At 33.5% G+C, this 26,359-nt stretch overlaps 1 protein-coding gene across 6 annotated transcripts in view; it reads left to right on the top strand.

The window, feature by feature from the left end:
• TTLL11 (tubulin tyrosine ligase like 11) overlaps positions 1–26,359 on the top strand; it is a 250,784-nt gene that overhangs the window by 99,275 nt on the left and 125,150 nt on the right. The gene's annotated exons all lie outside the window — the stretch shown is intronic.

Here is a 26,359-nt window from a genome sequence, read left to right as displayed (position 1 = left end):
CTCTAGTTCTCCTCTGGTCATAAATTCCTTCCTCCTCCACAGGTCTGAGAGGTAGACTATTCTCTGTTCCTCTAATCTATTTATGATCTCATTCTTTATGCCTAAATCATGGACCCATTTTGATCTTATCTTGGTATATGGTGTTAAGTGTGGATCCATATCTAATTTCTGCCATACTAATTTCCAGTTTTCCCAACAGCTTTTTCCAAATAATGAATTTTTATCCCTAATATTGGTGTCTTTGGGTTTGTCAAAGACTAGATTGCTATAGATGTACCCTTTTTTGTCCTTTGTATCTAATCTGTTCCACTGATCGACTGGTCTATTTCTTAGCCAGTACCAAATAGTTTTGGAGACTGCTGCTATATAATATAGCTTTAGATCAGGTACACCTAGACCACCTTCATCTGACTTTTTTTTCATTAGTTCCCTTGCAATTCTCGACCTAACTCAGTGGAATTGATGAGACAATGGTTATCTAGTTTAACATGGTGATTAATAGTTCTCTAGTTCATTATGGTTGAATTAATCTTATAACAAATAATGGTTCCCTAATGATGTAATGATTGGCTTATACTCAGGATAATAAATGGATTTAACTGTAATAGAGTATTTAAGAGGTCAGACAATGCCACAGCCTCTCAGTCAGAGAGGTCAGAGAACAGCAACTGCCTCTCAGTTTCCTTGTATCATCCTTTCACAAGAGGAGATCCATTGTGGGTTGGATCTCCAGCAGCCACTGGCAGGTGTCTCCCGTGTATTCCAGTAGCTTTTCCATGTATTCCAACACAGAGCCTTTAAGGAGTTTAATATTTGTTCAGTTGAAGTAGAGGAAATAATTTCTGAATAAATTAAACAGTAAGCATTTATTAAACACCTACTGTGTTCCAGGTGTTAGACTCGGTACCAATAAAATAAAATAAAATAAAATAGTCTCTGTCCTCAAGGAGCTTACATTTTATTGGGAGAAAAATATTTTGTATTGTCAATGGGGTATACCAAAAGTCATAATTTAAAGAAAAAGGTATATTTAAACTGCACTAAAACTGGTGAAAATTCCCACGTAGATATAGACAAAACAAGTCATTGGTGTTGAGGTAGAAGATACGAGTAGTTTGATTAGGAAGGGGTCAAGAAAAGCTCCCTTTGGGATAGCAATTGAGCTTTGAAGAAAAGTACAGACTCCATGAGTTAGAAGTGAGGCTGGAGAATGCTTTCCACATTTGAAAAGAAGCCTACATAAAAGAAACATGTTGCGTGAGATGAGCAGTAAACCTCCAAGTGTGGCCGAATTATACAGCACAACAAGACTAGTGGCATGTTTCTATAGTAAATTTGGAAAATTGGAGCCAGGCAGTAAAAAGTTTAAATGACAAATGGGAATTTGTCATTAATTCTAGACTTAATGAGGTTTGTTTGAGCAGAGAGAGGGGCATGATCAAACCTTTATTTTAAGAGTATCACTTTGGCAGTTTTGTAGAAGATGAATTGGAGAAGGGAGAGACTTGAGGCAGAGAGATCAATTGCAATAATCTCAGCAAGAAGTGATGAGCATCTGAACTAGGGTAGGAATAATATGAGTGAAGAAAGATAGATGAGACAAATGCATAGAGTCAATAAGACTTAACAACTGGTGGGTGTTAAGAGGTGAGGGAGAATGAAGATTTGAGGATAATTCCAACATTTCAAACTTGAGTCAGTAGAGATGATGTGCCCTCAACTGACATAAGGAAACTCTGAAGAGGAGGGATAAATTTGAAACTTATTACTACATAATTCCCTCCCTAAAGTCAGACCACAATATATCCATGTCTTCTTACTCCATGTGATTCTAGTTTTTCTTTACCAGGTATTTTGTAATAATTGAAAATATGTGAGGTATACCAGAGTCCTTTCTAGTTTCTTTTTCCATTTCAGAGGTACCAGTAGACTGCTTGAGAAGCAAGTCCAGGACTTTCAGGCTTGCTTGTTACAGCTCACCTTTTTTTCTAGTAATACTAATATTATATAATAATGCCATATATAATATTATTCTTTTTTTTTTTTTTTTTTTGCATACAGAGTCTATGTGAGGATCACATTGTTGATAGCAGGCTTTAGCTTAATTAAATTTACCATGCATCTTTCTATTGCTTTTTGAGTTGATAGTAATTTTACTTATAGGATCTTGGAATATTAGAGTTGAAATGGACCCTAGAGATCATGCAGACTGACCTCTCCATTTTGCAGATCAGGAAAAATTAAATAATTAGGTAGCCCAAGGTCAAAGAGTTGGGAAGTAGCTAAGCCATACTAGAATCCAGCAAGTTCTCGATTCCAAGACCAATGGCCTTTACATTCACTAGGCTGCTTTCTAGGTCCCCTTTCTGGGCTTCAATTGTAAAACAAAACAAAACAAAACAAAAACCCCAGGAGGTTGGGGTATATTCCTTAAGTTCCCTTTCAGCTCTGACTTTCTATGACTTCTAAGACTCAAACAAGGACTAAACATTAAGCCATAGTTTTAATTCGAGGCTCTGTGCCAATTACTTTGGGTATTCAAGGCTTTTTAACTTTTTGATTTTTAGGTAGTGTTTCAGAGAGCTGAGGTTACTGTAAGTCTGACCTTTCTGAATAAGTAGAGTGTTACTGTAATTACTTGAAAAATCCAGATGGAATTTAATTTATAGAGATTTAGATTCTATAACAAGATTTGTTCAACTTGAACATTTTTAAGCTGGGGCTTATTCTCTCAAAAAGTGTTTGCAAAGTGACTTTTTTATTTCTCCCTAATAATTTTCTAACTTGAAAAATAAAAACTTAATATTTGTCTTTAAACCTTAAGGTCATCCTTTTGACTTTAAAATATGTGAACTTGGTTAGGACCCTTCCTATTTCTTCTAGTACTACTTCTCACAATAGGTAGGAATGATAAACCATTTTCATAACCAATTAGAAGCAGAGAGTGTTAAGAGTTGAAGGAGAAGCTTAAAACAAACAATGTAAGTGTACCTCAGAACAAAGAATTTAAAATACTCAGTCTGGAAGAGACCTTAGAACATAGGATATTATTGTTAGAAAAGAGGCCTTAGAGACTTAACTAGCAAATCTCTTTATTTCAGAGATTAGGGAACTGAGGTTCTGAGAAGTTGAATGACTAGTGTGCTAGTTAAGTGACCTGGTATGAGTTATCTGGAACTCTTGGTTCTTTTAAAGATTATTAAGTTTGGTTTTTTTACAAAATCTTTTTCTTGCTTCCAGCTTGGGTCCTCACCCTTTTCTTACACACAGTGAGAATTAATTTAACCTTAATTATGACTCTTTTCTTCAGAATTTAAAAATAACATAAGCAGTTATTGTGTAGTACAAAATTACACTGACAAAACAGAGGTCCTGTTGACCATGCTATTACTCATCATATTTTTCAAAAAAGATTTTAAAAAAATCTTTATCTGAGATTACTTTCAACTGAATCTACCTCATTATAATTATAATATATATTATATAAATTGCAATTTATATAATAAATTAATAAAATTATAAAAATATTATATAATTATATTATATAAATTATAAAATATAAAATATAAATTATAAAAACAGAGAGCAAATACTGTTGCTTGTAAGTGCCTTATCTCTGCACATATAGTTTAATAAGCAAGTATAGTTTTCATTGATTTGAGAGTAAATGGTTCATAACTTTATAGTTATTTGTTACATCACAGCCTTTTGGCGATCCTGGTTTTATATGGTATTGCTAAAATGCTTGTATATTCAGCATAAATACCCTGCTAATTGAAACCAATAATCATAATAGCTATCAGCCTAATATAGTGTATTTCTAAAGATTATAGAACCATAGAAATGAAAGAAATGGAGTACTTAGAATATAGAATGATAAGACTGGGTGGGAATCATAGAATGTTAGAATTAAAAGGCACTTTAGAACACATTTCAACTATCTGCTACATTATATAGGCAAGAAAAGTTATATTCAAAGGTTGGAAGTGGTTACCCAGGATCATATATTGAGCTGGTAGAAAGGCTAGACTAGAGTACAGAGTTTAATTTATAATTAGTATTGCTTAAAATAACTTATTTAATATAATATTTGACTTAGAAATAGCTTTAAAACACAAAGTGTTAGAACACAAAATCTAAAATGTTATAACTGGAAGAAATCATTTAATTCATTCCCTCACTTTAAAGTGAGGAAGCTGAAGTTCAAGAGTACAGCCCCAAATATGCTCTTGAAAACACCTGAAAAATGAACTACAATGTTAGAAAGGAAAGGGAAATATTTCTTCTCATTTAGAAATGCCCCCCATGTTAGGTACTACTGAAAGCTGTTATAAGCACACCAAGAAAAATGACGACAGGCTCCAGCTCATTTAAAAATGTTAATGGAGAAGAACTGATATGAACTGCAGAATTTTTAAAGTGTTAGTTTTTCAGCACTGTGAATTAATTGGTCCCCAAATATAGCTTACACTTGAAGTAATTGGAATTTTGAGGCGCCTTTAACTTTTGTTACCTTTAGCTAATATTTCTTTGTTGGCTGTGAATCAAGAACTGTTTTTTCCCTAATCAGTGATCTTTCATTTACCAAAATTTTATTGAATATCTAATATGTTCAAATCAGTTGAATTATGCTTTGAAAAGTAATTTCTTTAAAACTGCACTTACAACTTGTAAGAAATAAAATAGAAACAAGATTCCTTTTCATTAATCTCCATTTAAAGTCATTGCAATAAGGATATATGAATACAAACAGCAACATGATATAGCAGAAGTATAAGTCCAAAGGCCCAAGAACTTTGGGTTCCATTCTTTCTCTACTACTTGTTAATTTTGTGACTTTATTTTCTTGGGTCTCATGTCTCTCATCTGTAAAATGAGGGGATTAGATTGAATGATCTTTACATTCCTTTCCAGTTCTTAATATCCTATGTTTTATGTTCTTAGGAGTTTCCTATCAGCTCTAACATTTAACATCAAGTATTCTAAGGTTCCTTCTCATCCTAATATTCTCTACTATAAGTTTTAACCATCTAAGTACCTTCAAGAACTTACATTCTTTATCCTAAGTACTAATTCTTTATTCTCTAAGGTCTCTTCTAGCTCTATCATCTTGTGTATTTGTAATATACCCAAGAAAAGAAAACATAGCTGTAACAAATAAGCTGCATTTACATTGAAAATTGGCTAACAGTTAAATTTGTGTGCCACTACCTAAATGCATAAGAATTCACTGAATTATTAGATAATGATAATGAAGGAAATCCCTATTTCATTAAACTATTTAGGAATTAGCACTGTTTTTTTTTTTTTTTTTTTTTTTTTAGTTAAGATGAATTATTTTCTAAGTAACACCTAGGATTCACTTGTCTCTACCCCATTCAGATCTTTCATTTCAGCTAAGTTTTCTGATTCTCTCTGCTATTCTCTTTAATCCATCAGTTTTGTGCTTCCTTAATCATTTCCTGACTGAATGAAAGTCTAGGACAAAGGACAAATTTAAGACAAATTTGATGAAATACTTTTCAGAAGTGTCATGGTATTTTCAAATGTCCTCGACCTTCAATATTCAGATTGTTCAGTTCCATTAAATGAGAAATGCACAGGTTAGTGATGATAGTTTATTTTTTCTGGTGAGTATAGATACGAATGCTGGATCATGGCTTAGTGTAAAGCAATAGTTTTTCAGGGAGAAATATTGTCTTTGATTATACACTCTGTTGTGTTAATCTGACCCCAGGTCTCCAAGGCCACTAAATCTGATCCCAAGGCTATCAAATCCAATCCCAAGGCAGCCAAATCTTATCTCAAAGCCACCAAGTCTAAGGTCAAAAAGCTCTGTGATTCCAAGATTTCTAAGCCTGCTTACTCCAAACCTAGTGAGATTGCCAAACCCATACTTCAGAAGGGCAAAAGGACTTGTTTAAGCCCCAAATCACTGCTTTTGCTTCTCAGTCAGGATATGATTATTCATTATTTTGTACAAATAAAGGAAATGGTGAGTCATATGGGGAAAAAAGAATTGAAAGACATGACTAATATGGAAATATGTTTAAAATTATTATACATGTATAACCTATATCGGATTATTTGCTGTCTTGGGAGGGGGAAGGTTGATAGGTGAAAACTATCTCTACATGTAATTGGAAAAACTAAAATACTATTGAATTTTTAAAAAGAGTTGGAAGGAGCCTTGAGAAATTATTCTCACCAAATTGATGATTTTACAATTGAGGAAATTGAGTCATAGATAAGCTAAATGATTTTTCTACTAATCAATCAAGAAGAATATGAAGTGCCTGCTACATGCCAGAAACTGTGCTGGGTGCTAGAGAACAAAGTCTAAAAAAAAATACAATCCCAATTCTCATAGTGTTTAGAGATTATAGGGAGAAGTAACACATGTAAGAAAAAAATCAAAATATGTAAAAGGTAAATTATGAAATAATTGTTGGAGAGAAGATGATAAAGGGGGTGGGAGAATCAGAAAAGGCCTCACTTAGGCAATGGCACTAGCTTAGCTTTGAAGGAAATGAATAATTCTAAGAGGTGGAGGTAAAGAGGGAGGACAATATGCCTTTGGCATTATATTGTTCACCTTACATGTGACAAAAATAAATAAATTAAATCAGTGACCATGTCTGATGTATTGCAAGTTCTCTCCTAAAAGAGGCATAGTATAAGTTTCTCCTAGAAGTCCCCTTTCTCTTTCAGAGATGATAGAAGAATATTTTATTAGTTGTTCCTTGGGCTCTTCATTGTTTTGTTAATAACTGATAGTTCTACATCTTTTCAGCACTATGTTCTTATATCTGATTGTAGTCATTGTTTCCATTGTTCTCTTAGTTCTGCTTATTTTGTTCTCATCAGTTTTTAAAAATTAAATTATTTATTTCAGCAGCATTTTATTTTTTCTAAATGACATATATAGTTTGCAAAATTCATTTTTGTAAGATTTTGAGTTCCATTTTTTCTTCTTTTGTCTTACTGTTCCCCTTTCCCAAGACATTTATATATCATGCATGTATAATTATTTAAAATATATTTTCACATTAGTCATATTGTAGAAGAAAAATCTGAACAAAAAGGAAAAATCATGAGAAAGAAAAAGCAAACAAAAAAGGTAAAAATAATATGCTTTGATTCACATTCAGTCTTCATAGTTCTCTCTCTGGATGCAGATGGCATTTTCAGAATTGTCCTGGATCACTCTATTCCTGAGAAGGGCTTATCATCACATAATCTTGCTGTGTGTAATGTTCTCCTGGTTCTGCTAGCTTTACTCAGTATCAGTTCATGTAAGTGTTTTCAGTGTTTTCTGAAATCAGCCTACTCATCATTTCTTACAGAACAATAATATTCCATTATGTTTATATGTCATAACTTATTCAGCCATTCTTCAACTTACAGGCATCTACTCATTTTTTAATATCTCACCACAGAAAGAGTTTCTGAACCAGTTTTTATAGCTCTTTTCTACATTTCTCTGAATGACTCATACTTGTAATTTTTTTCTGCCCAACATTATTCTATTATTTTCTTATGTCATAGTTTTTCGGTCTCCCATCAGTTGTCATACTCTTTGTTTCCTGTTCTTTGCTATCACAAGGAGCATTATTTTAGAGTCCTTGCAGCAACCTCATGAGATAAGCAAAGTAGGCACTTCTTCCTCATCTTAGTGATGGGAAAACTGAAGCTTAGAGATATGAAATTACTTAGTCAAATCCTGTAGGAGAGCTAGGATTTGAACCCAATCTATTTATTCTAAATCCCAGGCTCTTTCTAGTACATTTTGCTATTTCTTGAATAGTGAGTATGAAAGATTGTTTTCAAATAATTGTAATAAGTGGAAAGGTGAGTGTTCACAGGCTGCAACATAGTCTCAAAAATTACTTGCACACAAGAAACAGCATAGTAGCTTTCATCAAAGCCATCTGTATGTTGTGTACATGTATATGTGTATCTGCCTATGTCTGTATATCTGGAAAAGTATATAGGTTGGTTAGTGATAATAAATTGATGATTCTCTTAGTGCTGAGCCGTGTACACAAAGTTATTTTTTAAAAAAAGAGATTGCATCTCTGGAGGATTTATGAAAAGATATGGATAGCAAACACACAAGATGAGAAGAGATAGAGGAGCTTTTCCACATACTGGAGGAAGGATTATCTAAACTAATGAAATCACACATCTTTTGAAGTACTGAAGGCCTGGATCCTTTCTGGTTTTCTTAAAGGAAAATAAATTAGAGAGCAACAGGGCCCTGGGCACATGAAAGTGCCCATTTCAATGAGGCTAGGACAAAGCAAAAAAGTAAGAAAAATCCTATGCAGCAGAAATAAAGCTAACTGGATGATCAGGAAACCTGAGTTCAAATTACAACACTGCCACTAACTTGCTGTGTGACCATAGACAAATAAGTTAATCTCTTTGGGCCTCAGTTTCCTCAGTTATCAAAATGAGCTAACTTTGATTTCCTGCAGAGTTTTCCAACTGAAATAGCTTTATGATTTTTTTATTTTCCAACATTCTATATGATTCAAAATATTTGCAGGGTGAAAATACGGAATATCAAAGGAAGACAAATTCTATCATTTACTTAATTTTTGTCAAGGGGTGATTTTTTTCCCCCTTGATTTTGGGTGGACAGATAGAAGCTATACACAGAAAACTAATGTAAACTTAGTACAAAGAGTGCTGGACCCCAAGTGTTAGGAAATCTGGGCTCAAATCTTGGATCTGCCATTTATTTACTAGCTGTATGATCCATCAAAAGACACTTAGCCTTTCTGAGCCTCAGTTTGTCTATCTATTGAAATGAAGATAGATTATTAATTACCTACTTTCACAGAGATACTGTGAAAAAAAAAATGTTTTTGACACCTTAAAATGGAATGGATACCTGAGTCATTACTACAGTAATACTTACTAGTTGTAAATCATTTTATATCACTGTCTGCTTCAGTTCAACTGTAAAATAGGGATAATAATATCACTTACCTTCCAGATTTGATTAGATTAAATGGGATGATATTTTAAAGCACTTAGCACAGTTCCTGATACATAGTAGGTGCTTAATTAATGCTTGACCACTTTCTTTCCCAAAGTATCACTTATGGATGTTCAAAATGATACCCTGGCAACATAGTAATAATAAGTGATATTTATATAATGCTTTATGGTTTACAAAATACTTCATCTACATTCTCATTTAATATAGTTGTCTTGTGACGTAAGTACTATTGTTGTTATTCCATTATACAGATGAAGAAACTGAGACTGAAATCCTAAGGGACTAGCCAAAGGTCTCACAGTTAGTGTCTGATGTAGAATCCAAATTCAAGTTTTGCTGACTCCAAGTCCACCATTCTCTCTATTTTCCCCCTAGCCACCATGGTGGATTGTAGTGAGCACCAGCCCTAGAGTCAGACCACCTGGATTTCTTGTCATTGTATCCTAAGGCCAATGCCAGCCTCCTGTGGGTTTAATTTCCTCAACTCTACCATGAGAGGCTTGGGTTTAATGATTTGAGATTCTTTTCCATTTTAGATTTATAATCCTATTATCTGATCTAATTTAATCTATTCATACTACTGATAAATTTGTATTTATTCAGTACTTAATAGGACATATACTGCTTTCATATTCATCATCTTACTTGACTCTCCCAAAAACCAGAGTCTACAAATGAGTGAACTAACTCTCACTTAAGGGAAGTAACTTGCTTAAAGTTCATACAGTTTTCATTGAACTCATTTGGCATTTTCTTGGCAAAGATATTAAAATGGTTTACCATTTCCTTCTGCAGTTCATTTCACAGATGAGGAACTGAGGCAGACAGAATTAAGTGACTTGCTCAGAGTCACACAGCTAGTAAGTGTCATGAAGATGAATTCTTCTGATTCCAAGCCCAGTGCTCTATATCTACTAGGCTACTTAGCTGCCCAGTTAGCAAAGATTCAAATTTAGATCATTTGATTACTTAGATCATGGCTTGTGACTCCACTATGCTGTACCCTGTGATATTTTATTTAAATACTCTTTTGTTTTCTTCTTTTCATTTCTCTAGGTTTCTGTTTTCTAAGTATTATTTCAATCCCCTCTAGTTTAATGTATTAGTTGATCTTCCATAAAATTTCATGCATTTTTAAAAAAGTTCTTCATATCCCTTTTTCCAATTTCTGAAGTATTATATGCTGTGAATTTTTCAAGTCAGAAAGCAAAGCACTTATACATTGTCACTAACGAGACCTATTTTCTTCTTCTTTAATCTTGAGAAAAATCCCTAGAATACATGTTCATTGTTTTTACCTTTCCAGGCATCCCATTTTAGATGTTCATCATCAATATCAATACCATGGAGTGTTAAAAGGGCCAGATTTCCACTATTGATTAGACAAATACAAATTAAGACAACTCTGAGATGCCACTTCACACTTCTCATATTGTCTAAGATGACAGGAAAAGTTAATGATAAATGTTGGAAGGTATATGGGAAAACTGGAATTCCACTAAGTGGAATTGTGAACTGATTCAACCATTCTGGAGAGCAATTTGGAATTATGCCCAAAGAGCTATCAAATTGTGCCACACCTTTTGATCCAGCAATGTCTCTACTGAGCCTGTATCCCAAAGAGATCATAAAAAAAGGGAAAAGGATCCCCATGTGCAAAAATGTTTGTGGCAGCCATTTTTACAGTGTCAAGAAACTGGAAACTGAGTGGATGTCCATCAGTTGGGGAATATGAATGTTATGGAACATTAATATCCAAGAAAAAATCAGCAGGATGATTTCAAGAGAGACCTGGAGAGACTTACATGAACTGATGTAAGTGAAGTGAGCAGAACCTAACCAACATTGTACACAGCAACAAGAAGAGATTATGTGAGGATCTACTCTGATGGACTTGGCTCTTTTCAACAATAAGATGATTCTGACCAACTCCAATAGACTTGTGATGGAGAAATCCATCTGCATCCAGAGACAGAATTATGGGGACTGAATGTGGATCACAACATAGTATTTTCACCTTTTTGTAGTTGTTGTTTGCATAGTTGTTGTTTGCTTGATTGTTCTTTTTTTCTCATTTTTCCCCCTTTTGATCTGATTTTTCTTGTGCAACATCATATATGTGGAAATATGTTTAGAAGAAAAAAAATAAAAGGGCCAGATTTCACACATTTTTGTGATCTTCCAAAGTTAGACAGTTTCATTATCTGATTTCTCTTTATATAAAAAGTCAGTTATCCAGCATTATCACTTTATATTTGGCTATATTTTTTCCCTAAGAAATATTAAAAGATCTTTTAATAGACCAGAATATTTGGAGAATGGGCATCAGCTCATTAATTAAAACATATTTAAGTAACACCCTGTCTTTATTTTTTGGTACTATACCCAGTCTTCAAGGCCTGCTTCTACTTCTGCCTTTTCCAAGGTCTCCCTCTTTGCCCCCCCCCCCCCTCAACTGGAAGTGATCACTCATTTATCTGATTTCATAGTATTTTTTTCCTTTTTTAAATGTAAGTATTATGTTCTAATTTGTACTGTATTTATTTATGTGTGCATCTTATCCCCCTTGACATACTTGAAATTGTTTAAAGGCAAGGGACCTTGTCTTTCTCCTTTCCCTAAGGCTTACCAAGATATTTAATAAATATAGAGACTAGAGATTAGGGATTTAATAAATGTTGATGGAATAGATAAGTGAATAATATGTTTTCAATACTGGGTAAGATACCAAAAAAAAGAAACTGATTAGACAGTAGCTTAGATCTGTAGTCAAACATGCCACTCAGCCCATAGCATTCACAAGTGCATCTGAATCAGATTAAAATGTCATAGGGAAATATTTAGCAAAATGAATAATAATACAGTAAAACATAAATAACATTATTTAAAAAACTCAATCAGTATAAAATGGTAAGGAACATTGTGGTGGCCTCCCTTTCTATTTGATTTTGACACCACTAGCTTAGATGACAAAGCCTTGCTTTATTTGGTTGAGACTATGTACACTTAACACTTCCTAGCTGTGTGACCCTGGGCATGTCACTTAACCCCAGCCTCAGGGGAAAAAAAAAAAAAGAGAGACACTATGTGGGAACAAACAAGGAGATTCTGAAAAGGGTAAGATTAATGTGGAATGAAGTCTCTCCTGGTTCTGCTTTTACATATCTAACTCTTATTATTTATCTCACTTATTGGAACTTTGTCTCTAGCCTTCATACCTAAATTTTCCCCACAGCTCCCTCCTAGGCTCTCTTCTTTCTCTCATCTTGTTGTGGTTCAGAAGGGAAACCCAAAAAGTTTTCCAAAAGGTTCCCCAAAAGGGAAACCCAACCAGTGTTGTAAGGTGTTTCAAAAGAATTTGCAGCTTTTGAACCCATCTTCAAATCAAGGGTAAAGTTTATTGTAATTGTAACGCCAATTGAAGTGGGCTAAGTTCCAAAAGGATTTAGCAAAGAATCAAGAGAAAAAAGATAGATTTATAGGACAAAGTTAGACCAAAGCTTCATGTTAGTTATTTGCTAATTTTATGGTTTACAGGTAATTTTGAAGGATGGTCTATTCACTATCGGTTCACGAACTTGGTTATCACTGACCAACGGATTATCTGACAGTAATGTTTGTAGGATATTGTTCTAATGTTCTAAGACTTTAGACTTTAGAATCATTTACAGACAGATTGGTAGAACAATAGCTCTCTAAGGTCAGAGAACTTTAGGATCACTGTATCTTCCCTAAAGTCTAAGGGAAGAAATATCATCATATTCCTAAGCCAGAAGACTTTTACAATCATTGACTGGCAGATTGTTAGAACAATAGCATTGTAAGGTCAATAGATCTCCTCACTGCTATGTTTCACCTAGAAGCTATACCCTATTAATCTCATTAGCTTCAAGGATTGAATATTGTAGATTACTGCCAAATCTAGCAATATTCATCTTTTTCTCTTTTGAACTCCAGTTTCTCATAAATAAGGGCCTTTTAGTTCAAACATGTAGATCTTCTACACCCTCTTCCTATTTTCCATATTTCTTTTTAAGGTTCACAATCTTTCTACTTAGCTAGGTTTGCAACCTTGAAAACATTCTCACCTTTTCCCCTTTTCCCTCACATCCTCCATGTCCAGTCAATTGTAAGTCTTTTTGATTCTACCTTCACAACATTTCTTTTCTTCACTCCATATATGATCTACTCTAGTTCATACCCTCACCTCCTCTAATAGACTCGTATATATCGATCTTCCTATCTTCATTATCTCCCCTCATTGATCCATCCTTCATACATCTGCTCCAGTAATATCCCCAAAACACAGGTCTCACTATGTTCTCCTCTTAATCAAGAAATATTAATAAAAACCCTCAAAAATGAAGTACACACTTTCATCTGTTTAACACTAAAAGCCTGGCACAATCTTGCCATAGTCCATCATTTCAGACTTCACAATAGTTTTCCTGATACCCATTCCAGCCAAACCATTCTATTTGCTGTTTATAGTATATGACATTCCATCTCCTGTCTCCATGCCTTTACTCAGACTGTTCCACATGCTCAGACTGCTGATTTCCAGCTTTCCCTCAGTCTTCTTTCTTTCTTTCTTTCTTTCTTTTTATTAGTATAGCTTTTTATTGACAGAACATATGCATGGGTAATTTTTCAACATTGACCCTTGCAATCACTTCTGTTCCAACTTTTCCCTTCCTTCCTTCCTTCTTCTAGATGGCAGGCAGTCTCATACATGTTAAACATATTAAAGTATATCTTAAATACCTTAAATATCTTGAATATGTGTACATATTCATACAGTTCTCTTGTTGCACAAGAAAAATTGGATTTAGAAAGGTAAAAATAATCTGGGAAGAAAAATAAAAATGCAAGCAGTCCACACTCATTTCCCAGTGTTCTTTCACTGGATATAGCTGGTTCTGTTTATTACTGATCAATTGGAACTGAATTGGATCCTCTCATTGCTGAAGATAGTCACTTCCATCAGAATTGATCCTCATATAGTATTGTTGTTGAAGTATATATAATGATCTCCTGGTTTTGCTCATTTCATTTAGTATCAGTTCATGTAAGTCTCTCCAAGCCTCTTTGTATTCATTCTGCTGGTCATTTCTTACAGAACAATAATATTCCATAACCTTCATATACCATAATTTATGCAGTCATTCTCCAATTGAATGGGCATCCATTCAATTTCCAGTTTCCACCACCTACAAAGGGGGCTGCCACAAACATTCTTGCACATACAGGTCCCTTTCCCTTCTTTAATATCTCTTTGGGATATAAGCCCAGTAGTAATACTGCTGGATCAAAGGGTATGTATGCACAGTTTGATAACTTTTTGAGCATAGTTCCAAATTGTTCTCCAGAATAGTTGGATTCATTCACAACTCCACCAACAATGCATCAGTGTCCCAGTTTTCCAGCATCCCCTTTAACATTGGTCATTATCTTTTCTTATCATCTTAACCAATCTGAGAGGTGTATAGTGATATCTCAGAGTTGTCTTAATTTGCATTTCTGAGATCAATAATGATTTGGAGCTCCTTTTCATATGAGTAGTTTCAATTTTGTCATCTGAAAATTGTCTGTTCATATTCTTTGACCATTTATCAATTGGAGAATGGCTTGATTTCTTATAAATTAGAGTCAATTCTTTATATATTTTGGAAATGAGGTCTTTATCAGAATCTTTAACTATAGCAATATTTTCCCAGTTTATTGCTTTCAGGCTTCTTTCTTAAAGGCTTAAGTCAGTTGCCTCCAGCTATATAAGGCCATTCCTGAAACTTTTCTGCTGTTAGTCCTTTCCTTCTTAAAATTACTTTGTATATATTTTATATTTACTCAGTAATGTAAGCCCCCTGGGGGCAAAGACTGGGTGACTTTGAACAAATCACCTAACTTTCTTAAATCTTAGTTTACTCATCCACAAAACAAAGAGGTTACACTAGAAATCTCTGAGGTCCAATAATGGATCTACAATGCCATGACCTTGGGATTCAGCACTTTGCCCAATGAGCTAAAAATTCCTTCATTGCTCTACTATGAAGTGTCATTTAGTCAATCAGTTAACAAGCATTTATTAAGTACTTTTATATATCAAACACTGTGCTAAGCATGGAGATACCAATACAAGCAAAAAAAAAAAAAAAAAAAAAAAAAAAAGAGGTTCTGCCTTCCAGGAACTTTCTTTCTAATGGAGAAGATTGCAGATAAAAGGGAAGTTATTGAGGTGGGAGTGGAGGAAGGAGAAATATAAATGTTGGCAGCCTTTTGGGAAATGAAGAGAAGGCTTGTGTGTCCTTTCTTAAATGGTAGTTCTGGGAAGAGCTGTTCCATCAGAGAAAGCTCAGGGTTTTGAGATATGCATTCCAGTGCATTCAGGATGAAGAAGTTTCTGGGGCATGATGAACAAATACAGAAGAATGCAACCTCTGCTTAAAAGCTTCCAGTTGTAGGCAGCAACTATACCTTCACCTAGCCCTTCCTTCCTAACCAGTTTATTATAAATAGAAAAACTAGGAAAGAACCTTTAGTGAGTGTCAGGAAATGATGAGCTTGGTAATTCAGAGGAATTCTCAAAAACATTTTATGTAGGAATCCTTGGGATAACAAAGTAAGAGATAAACTATAGCACAGTTTTCTTTTTGCTATCTCAAATCAATTAGAAAACATCTCTAAATAGGAAAAATATTGCAGTGACAAAAAGAAAACAATAGAAAGAACCAAATATATATTTTTAATGGGAAAAAACTCAAATATTAGCTTACCAACTTGTTAATCTTGAATTTCTTTCTTATGATCAAGCCACTCTCCTATGACCTGGGGCTTCTTTGTTATCTCTTGTGGTGATTTTTGTTTTAGACATCAACTTTTGGAGCCCAAGAAGCCAATCAATTCTCAGGTTTTATATACTATAAAGAGAGGTTGATTGTGGAAGGGTGTTAGACTCAGGGAAGAACCTTGTAGTAGTGGGAAGATCCTAGAAGTATGATTTGGTTACAGCTGCTTCATACTATACAGGAGAAAACAGCAACCAATTTGTCAATTATACTTTGAATAGTGTCTCTATTTTTGTTCTGAATTTTCTCTTCTTTTATTAAATGTGTTGATTTCTCACTTAACTAATTTCTATCAAAGAAATAACTGATATTTTTACTTAATTCTTTAATCTTCTGAACCATTTTAGAGGTTATTACACTCGCTAACAGTAAGCAGAAGTGAGAAAAGATACAGAAAAGACCCAAATACAAAAGTTTATCCATGTTTCTCCTATGCAGTGTTGGAGGCTATTCTCAATTCCTTCATAAATGGCACCTAGGTCTCAGTCTACAAACTAAAGGGCCAATCGCAGAGAGGAAGGTGGAACCTAGAAGAGATATATGTATAGTACTCTCATGGAGTCAACTGGTTACAATGTCTCAACTGGCCATTCTCACCCCTTGAGAACCACAGATCCCATCTAATCTCAGTAGTCTAATAGAAGAAAGAAAAGGCACATCTTCTAATTGCATACGGTTCTGGGTGTGTGGAAAGGAAAAAATTGGAAGTAAGAAGGTTATTTACAGCAAAGATATTATAGGAAAATCAACAGTGACTGATAAACACAGGTAGAAATTGACAAAGAGAAATGAATAATCAAAGAAGAAAGCCATTTCAACAGTTATTTTACAATGGGAATTGAATCAGAATTCTCTGAGGAAGGTAAAAGTATTACCAAAAAAAAATCTGCTAAATGCCTCCAAAATAATAATGTGCACAGAACTTGGAGTCAGGAAAATCTGTGCTTCAGATTGCTAACTTTGTAATTCTGGACAAACTATTTAGCCTCTCTGTGCCTTAGTTTCATCATCTGTATCCTATGAAAATGGTTCAGAAGAGCAATTAAAGAAGTCAATAAAATTACCAAAGAAATAAGGACAGAAATGAGAGTTTTTAAGAAATCAACATGCCTAAGAGAATAGAAATTTTAGAACAAGACAGAGATGCTTTCTAAAATAAGAGATTCTTCAAAAAAGAGAATACAATTGGGTTTGAAATGCACAGGCAAGACATTGGTAATTTAAACAAAATCAAAAACACAAGATTGGAAAAAACCACAGAGAACTAAGAATTTTATAAATTCTAGAAAAATATAATAGAAAACTTGAATAATATGCTTCAAGAAATCATTCCAAAGTATCCAGAAATATTTTAAATAGAAGTCAAAGTACAAATTAGAATCAATATGCCACCAATGGAAAAAAGAGATTCAGTTTAACTTACTAAGAAATACTTTAATCAAACTTCAGAATTACAATAACAAATGACAAATCTCATTAGCAACAAAGACAAAATCTTTCACATTCAAAAAATAACCAATCAAAATGACATATATTATTCTTTGTTTACAAAAAATCAAAGGAAAAGTTGGAATAAGATATGTCAAAAAGCAAAGAAAATCAGTTGGCATCTAAAAATAACATCCTGCAAAGCTGAGCCTAAATATACATATATCTTTACCAGAAAGTAAATATTAAGCAATCAACAAGCATTTCCGTGTTTACCAAGCATTATGGTAAGTCTTTGGAAACATAGACAAAAATGACAGTTCCTGTCCTCAAGAAGCTTACTTTCAATTGGGGGAAATAAGCTAAATATTTACAAAATAAATACAAGGTAAATTTTTGGTGGTATAGCATCAGTGGGTCAGTGCTTAGGAAGAGTCACCGATAGAAGGCGAGTTTGGAAGAAAATAAGATTTTAAGAGACAGAAATGAGGTAGGAGTACATTTGAGGCACTGAAGAGTGATGATGGAAGATGGAGAGTTGGGTGCAAGGAATAGAAAGATGGTCCATTTGGCCAGACTATATTGTATGAAGAGGAATAATGTATAATAAAAATCTATAAAAGTTATAAAGAGGTAGGTTGGGATTAGATTGTAAAGGGCTTTAAAATCTATGAGGGAAGTTTATATTTGATCCTGGGGAAACAAGATACCATTGTAGTTTATTGAGTTAGGGGTATGATAGTCATACCTGCACTTTAGAAAAATCACTTTGGCTATTATATCAATAATGGATTTGGAAAGGGAAATATTTGAGGTAGGAAGATTAAAAGGCTGTCATAATTTTCTAAGTACAAGATGATGAAGCTCTGAACCAGGGTAGTTGCTACATTTCTGGAGAGAAGGGATAGATATAAGAGAGAGATATTGTCGATACAAAAATGACAAGATTTGTCAATTAACTGGATCCATAGGGTGAGGATATATTTATAAACCCAAAGTTATAGACCATTGTATCTGAAGGAATGGTGGTTCTCTTATCAGAAATAGTGAACTTCAGAAAAGAAAAATATTTGGGAGAAAGGCAATGAGTTCAGTTTTGGATATGTTGAGATTGAGATATTTTTTGTGTTAAGGATCATTCCTAAATGTGAAACTTAGAAAGCCTGTAAAGAGTTAAAGGGAACTGTACTATTAAGGGGCAGGTTGGTTCTCCTAAAGCCCCTACATCTGTGAATCATAACACACTTGAAGAAATTACAAATCAGTCTTTACTGAGGCAGATGTTACTTGTGAACTGGGAATGAAATAAATTGGAGGCAATGGGGAAGAGGAGAGAAGTCAGAGAATGCAACTGACTCTCAGTCTCCTTGTATTGTTATACTTTTACATGAAGGGATCTATTCTGCTGGTCAGAATTAGATCCCCAGCAATCAGTGGAAGATTCTGTTTGAAACATTCAATAGGTAGTTGAATATATAAAACTGAATGGAACACAGGAGAGAAACTAGTGCTGAATATGTGGCTTATCTACATAGAAATAATTAAACTCTTGACTGTTGATGTTGAATGATTATAACGAAAAAATACAAGAGACATCCCAGGACAGAGTACATAAACAGTTCAGGCATGTGATATGAAAGAAAATGGTCAGATTGTGGGAAGGGAAAACTAAGAAAGAATAATGTTATAACAATTCCAGTGAAGTGAGAATATATATGAAGAGAGAATAGTCAACAATATCAGATATTTCCAGAAGTCAAGAAGGATAGGAATTAAGAAAAAGAACATCAGATTTGATAATTGAAGATCTTAAGTTTAAAGAAGCAGTTCAGAGCAAGTAAAGAGGTCATAAAATATATTGCAAAGGGTTTGTCATTCCTTCTATGAACTTAGATAATTAATATATTAAACATACAAATTGATCAAATAGAATTTTTAATACTGTGTTATAGAATTAAATGCTCAGAAATGAAACTTTTTTTAATGTTGATAGTGCAGTGTCACTACTGGGCCTATATCCCAAAGAGATCATAAAAGAGGGAAATGGACTCACATATAAAAACTGTTTGTAGCGGCCTTATTTATAGTGACAAGGAACTAGAAATTGAGTGGATGCCCATCTGTTGGGCAATGGCTACATTAGTTATGATATATAAATGTAATGGAATATTATTGTTGTATAAGAAATAATGAGCAGACTGATTTCAGAAACATTTGGAAAGACTTTTGCTATGTGAACTATTGCTGTGTTAAGTGAGCACAGAACCAAGAGAACATTGTAGACAGTAAAAAGATTATGATGTGATGATCAACTGCAATGGATTTGGTTCTTTTCAACAATGCAATGATTTCAGGCAATTCCAATAGACTTGGGATTGCAAAATGCCAGTCATATCCAGAGAGAGAAAACTGTGGAGACACAAATATGGATAAAAGCATAGTATTTTCAATTATTATTTGTTTATTTTTTCTTTTGGCCTGATTTTGCTTGTACAACATAACAAATAGCAAAACAAATGTATTTTTTAAAATTGCTAATTGCAATTTTTAAGTGAAGTGAATAGAATCAAAAGAACATTGTACAAAGCAACAACAAGGTTATGTGAGATCAATTCTGATGGACATGGCTCTTTTCAACAATGAGATGATTCAGGCCAATTCCAATGGATTTGTGATAGAGAGAGCCATTTGCACCCAGAGAGAGACTGTGAGGACTGAGTACATAGTATTTTCACCTTTTTTGTTGTTGTTTGTTTGCTTTTTGTTTTATTTCTCAGTTTTTTTTTTCATTTTTTATCTGATTTTTCTTGTGTAGCATAATTGTGGAAATATTCATAGAAGAATTGCATATATTTAACATATATTGGGTTACTTGCTGGAGGGGGAATAAGGGGAAGGAAGGGAGAAAAAATTTGGAACACAACATTTTGCAGGGATGAATGTTGTAAACTATGCATATATTTTGAAAATAAAAAGCTAAAAAACAGAACAAAACAAAACAAAAACACCAAGGAATATGGGCTAGCATCCATGTAAGGCTAATAACCATCTTTCTATGACAATTAAGGAATGTTAATTGTTTTATGGGACCCATCCACATCTTGTAATTTTTGCTAGGGCATCAAAACTTAATCAGATTTGTTGTCTTCTAGGAAGAGATAAAATGTCCCCCAGTTGTTCAAGGATAGGCAAAGACAGATGGCATTTATTTTGGTGATGGTAACAAGTTAACTTGTAACACTTAAAGATAACAAATAAATGTCCCAGAAGTATTTCAAAGTCTACCAGGATGATAAATTATAACTTTTCTTCTCTGTACCTTCAAGCTAACTAGAAGGAAAACCAAATTCCTAAGTGAACTCAAGAAAAGTGGCATTAGATTGGTGAATCTAATCAATACAGAATAAAATCAATTACATTGTAGAATCAGTGCAGTAGAAAATCAAGGTAATATTAATTTTGTTCTTTTTAGTACTCTTTGAGGAGGAGGACTACTCTTGAGAGGGTTAAGCAACAAGAATAAAGTTCATAGGTTCAGAAGGATAATGACTTGACAATAAAAGACATTAGATTAGATAGTTCTTTTACTTGGATTATAGAACATTTCTTATTGTACTCCTGGCTTTCATTCCTGTGAATGTTCTAAAATATACTAGAAGTGGAAAGGGGGTAGAATAAAAACATGATTCATTAGAAAGGGACATTGCAAAGTAATATCACTGAAATTAACAGAAATAATCAAATTCCCCTCCCATTTTGATTCTTCTTTTGATTAGGTAAAAGAGGCCATTTTCTGCCTCCTTTTTTATATAACCTTATTCACTGATTGGATGCTGCTTCATTCCTATTAAAGACATTAGCTTAAAAAGGCCAAGGGCTCCCAATGAATCCAGGGCCATTTCCAATTGTCCTCTCTATATCTTGCCACTGGAACCCAAATGACCCTAGCGGAGAAAGTGAGGCTTTCTCACTTGCATGTCATGGCATCATCATCTCCTGATAATTCTCTGAGAACAAAGAACCGTCATCACTACCACCAACAACAACATTGAAATTTAGGAAATAGATGAATGGATGAAGAAGGCAAAAGTGGATGTGAACAAACAGGATTAAATACCTTGCTCTTTTATAGCTAAGAAAGGGAAGAGAGGAAAGAAATTATACAAGAATAAAAGTAAACTAAAAAAAAAATTTTATGATTGAGCAGTAAAACAGGAAGAAGGCAGAATCCAGAAAAGGAAACTGAGCTCAGATTAGTGAAATTAAGACAATTTACAAAGGTTAAGTACTGACTTTAACAATATATTCACTATATTTTTACATATGTTTATTTTTGTGTCCTAAGGCATGGTCTGTTTTTGTAGAAGTTCCATATATGTTGAGAAATATGTATATTTTTAACTTTCCCATTTAGAAGATGTCATAAGTCTTTAGCTTTAGTTCCTATAGTAATTTGCTCAGTTCGCTAAGTTGTTTTTTGTTTTTGTTTTGTGTGTGTGTGTGTGTGTGTGTGTGTGTGTTACTTTTGTGTAGATTTATCTAAAACTTGAGAATAGGATATTGAAATCCCCTGCCACTTATGTTATTTTTTGTGTCACCTTTTAGTTCCATTAATTTTTCCTTTTTATTAATTTACAGGCTGAATCATTTGGAACAAATACATTTAGTATTGATATTATTAACTGTTATTATGTATGATTTGTGTTATTTGTGATTCTTTTTCTCTTTTTTTTAATTGAAGCTTTTTATTTTCAAAACATATGGATGGATAATTTTTCAATATTTACCCTTGCCAATAGTCTTGTGTTCCAAATTTTTCTCCTCCTTCCCTCTACCTCTTCCCCTAGATGGCAAGCAATCAAATATATGTTATACATGTTAAAATATGTGTTAAATCCAATATGTGTAAACATATTTATTCAATTCTCTTGTCGCACAAGAAAAATCAGATCAAAAAGGAAAGAAAATGAGTAAGAAAACAAAATGCAAGGGAACAACAAAAAGAGTGAGAATGTTATGTTGTAATCCACAATGAGTACCCACAGTCCTCTCTCTGGGTGTAGATGGCTCTCTTTATCACAAGATCATTGGAACTGATCTCATTCATCTCATTTTTGTAAACAGTTATGTTCATCAGAATTGATCATCCTATAATACTGATTTTGCTGTATACAATGATTTCCTGGTTCTGCTCATTTCACTTAGCACCACTTCGCATAAGTCTCTCCAGGCCTTTCTAAAATCATCCTGCTGATGATTTCTTATAGAACAATAATATTCTGTAATATTAATATACCATAACTTATTCAGCCATTCTCCAACTGATGGGTATCCATCCACTCAGTTTCCAGTTTCTAGCCACTACAAAGAGGGCTGCCACAAATATTTTTGCACATATGGGTCCCTTTCCCTCCTTTAAGATCTCTTTGGGATACAAATCTAATAGAAACACTGCTGGATCAAAGAGTATGCACAGTTTGGTTATCTATGATTCTTTCAGCCCTAGTGTGGTTCTCTTTTTATGTTTTAAGTGTTTGTTTTTGTTTTGATAACCTAATTTTAACTCGCTCTTAAAATTTTACGAACAATATACACACACACATATACACAATCTGAAGATACACACTTATTTTATATACTGTACATATGTAGCATACATATATAGTGAAAGTATTTAATGGAAGAAAGGACAAACCTGACAATTGTAATCCTAAATGGTAAATACTAAATTCCCACTAAAAGAAAGTTGAAGAATGAATTTTTTTTAAAAGCAAAAGCATTATCAACAATTCATTGTATGCAAGAATCATATAGATACATCACAAAGTGAAAATGAGGAGATGGAACAAAATGCTTATGCCTTAGAGCATTGTAAAGGGGAAAAAAAACCAAGAATTAATTTTATATAAAGCAACAATAAAAATTCACAATATCAACATAGATGTATAAACAAAATTACATTTAAAAGTATTATGAGCAATGAAAAACTAACTTGAAGAATTTGCTAAATGATATGACATTTAAATTTTTAAAAGAAAGACTCAGGAAATTGCAAAAAGACATAGCACTATAAAATCATATTAATTTTATCATAGACTTTAATATTTCTCTCATTCATTTTAAGTCCAAGGAGAAGATTATAAAGCTGAAGAAATTTATTAGGAAAACTATATTGGATACTATGGATACTTGTGAATGGAAATGAACAAAATACTTATATCTTTTAGCATCCTATTGTACATTTACGAAAATTGTTCATGTGCTAGGAATTATAAATAAATGAAAAAGATATAATAAATATATACTTTATAGGCCATAATTCAACAAAATAATAATTAATAAAATAAGTATGAGCAAAAGAAACAAGCCTAAATGTAAACTAATTACTTCCTGATTAATATTAATAAGTGGGTAGAAGAAAAAATATGCAAACAAATAATTATATTAAAGATGATAAAAAAATAACACCATGTCAAAACTCTGACACAAAAAGTCCTTCTCAGAGAAACATTTACAATTATGAAAATGTATTAGCAAAATAACAGCAAAAGAGAGAATCAATGAATGAAGTATACAATAAAAGACTGGAAAACATACAAGCTAGCAACTCTAAAACATACAAAAGAAAAACATTTTTTTTTAAAAAAGAGAAATATAAAAACATGAAAATAAAAATACTATGGAACTGATGAGTAAATGATGAATAACTATTTTTAAAAATACTAAGTCAGTTGACCATTGGCTAACCTAATCAAGGAAAAATGTGAGAAAAAATTGTTAAATAATGTGAGTTCACAATAAAAAGAGAGAATTAAATTTAAATTAATTAAATTATCAAAAACAACTGTGTACAATGACATATACTTATATGTATGCATTAATTTTCAATTGTACTTTATTTGGAAAATAACATGTAGAAATAATTTTCAATATTTGTTTTTGTAAGACTTTGTATTCTAATTTTTTCTCCTTCTCTCCTTTCTTTCCTTCCTCTCCAAGAAAGCAGGTAATCTGATATAGGTTAAACATGTGTAATTATTTTAAACATATTTCCACATTTATGACATTGTTTTAAAAACTAATAATTCAAATGAAATATATGAACATGAACATCTACAAAATATGAAATAACTGAACTTAAGATCCTTAGTATTTAAACTCATTTTTGACTGCTCGGGATTTTGGTGTTTTGTTTTTTTCTCTTTTGAGAAAGCTTGCAATCCTAGCAGCTTTGGATTCTAGCCACAATTTTCCTTTGGAATTTTCATTCTGAGTTTCTTTTTGAAGGAAACAGATGGATTCTATATTTACTTGTGTTCTAGTTATAAAAGTTCTGGGAAATTTTCATTTGTAATTTCCTAAACATAATATCCAGACATTTTTTTTCCTGATCACAAATTTTAGGTTGTCTAATACTTAAGACTGTTTTTCTTTGACCTGTGTTATGTGTTACTTGATTTTGATGTTTTATTAGATTTTTTTTGTTTAAAAGTTGGTTTTCTTTTATTATTTCTTACATTTTTGAGAAATTGTTTTTTGCCTGGATCATTCTAATTTTTAGGGCATTCAGTTCTTGAGTTTTTCTAAGGTTTTAATTTTCCTTGTTATTCTTTTTCTTCCTACCTTTATTTCAGGGCTTTTCCCTTCCCTCCCTCTGAGGCTTTACTTGTGAGTTCACTCTTGTCTTCTGGGTTTACCTTCTTGTTATCTGTCAAACCAAGGTATTTTCTCATGTTATTTGGAGTTTTCCTTGGTTTACTCATTGTGGAGCCTATGCTTTGATTATAGAGCTTAACCTCTATAATTGAATTATGTGGGCAAGGTCTGCCTGGTCCTAAATATCATGTCACCTTTCAAAGGACTTGGGAATTGCTTTGGTGCTATTGGGCGTCCCTCTTGCCATAGGATTCTGAGACCTTTTCTGTGGTTCCTACTAATCCTTCCTTACCCACTAATTCTGGGCTTAAAGGTATGGGGTATTCTTGCTGAAACCCCACTATAGGTTTCAGAGATTACTGAGATTGGGTTTCCCCAGATTGCTTGGATTGAGATCCTGGTGCCACTGGACCCTGCCTGGAATGCCTTGAGACTGATTCTCTTTTGTTAGACTTGTACTGGATTCAGGCACTGTTGTCTGGCAGTGTTCTGGGAAAACTGCTTTCTAAGTCAGGGTTGAGTAAGGCTGAGGTCACTTGGTTTGGGCAATGCTGAGTTGTACTTGCTCAGGAAATGCCTACAATAACTTAACCTTCAGGCCTGGTCTTGGGAACTTGAGTGTTCTAGAGAACTCAGACAGGAAGTGCTGGAGCTACCCTAAGTCTCCAGAAGTGATTACCTATTCTGTGTTCTATAGCTGTAGATCTCAAGGGCCTGAGCAGCTTATCTATTCCAGGATCTCTGCAGATTGCTGATTTAGAGTAGGAATGAGAGTCTGGAGATGATGTGTTTTTCTCTGTCACTTAGCAGAGTGGTGGATCTCTAAGCCTTGATATGGAGTCTTTTTTAGAGATCTAGGATTCTCTGAATCCTAGCATACCAGCTACTTCCCACAATTGCTTCATCTGGGAATTCTTTATACTAGTGAAATCACAATCCCGTCCCTACCCATATCCTTTCAATAATACAAAGGGTTTAGCCTAGGACTGTGAAAGATGTCCTGATTTGGGAGTCAGGAAGCCTGTATGTGGGTCTTAGCTTTGATAACAAGCCACTACTAAATCTGCAAAAAAGAAAATCCAGGTTTCTGAGATGTGACCTTTCTAGGTCAGATGTCTATGACTTTTTAATGCTTTCTCCTCTAATGCTAACATTTATAATGTTTAGAGCTAATTGAAGGAAATGGACAGCTTTGGGAAGTAGTAGGTCTTCCATTAAGTAGAACTCTTTAAGCAAAGACTAAATGACCACCTTTCAGGAATGAAGCATCATGACAATGAAAACAGCCCTAGTTTTGGAACCAAGAGATACATTGGTTAGAATATCACGTTTTCGATAACAACTCACTTAGTCTTTCTGAGACTTATGTTCCTAATCTGTAAAATGGGACTTATATTATCTGTCACATTTATTAGACTGC

The sequence above is a fragment of the Sminthopsis crassicaudata genome, chromosome 2 (genome assembly GCF_048593235.1).
Source record: "Sminthopsis crassicaudata isolate SCR6 chromosome 2, ASM4859323v1, whole genome shotgun sequence".
NCBI lineage: Eukaryota > Metazoa > Chordata > Mammalia > Dasyuromorphia > Dasyuridae > Sminthopsis > Sminthopsis crassicaudata.
Note: the sequence above shows the minus strand (reverse complement) of the source record. Positions and strands in the feature narration are given on the sequence as shown.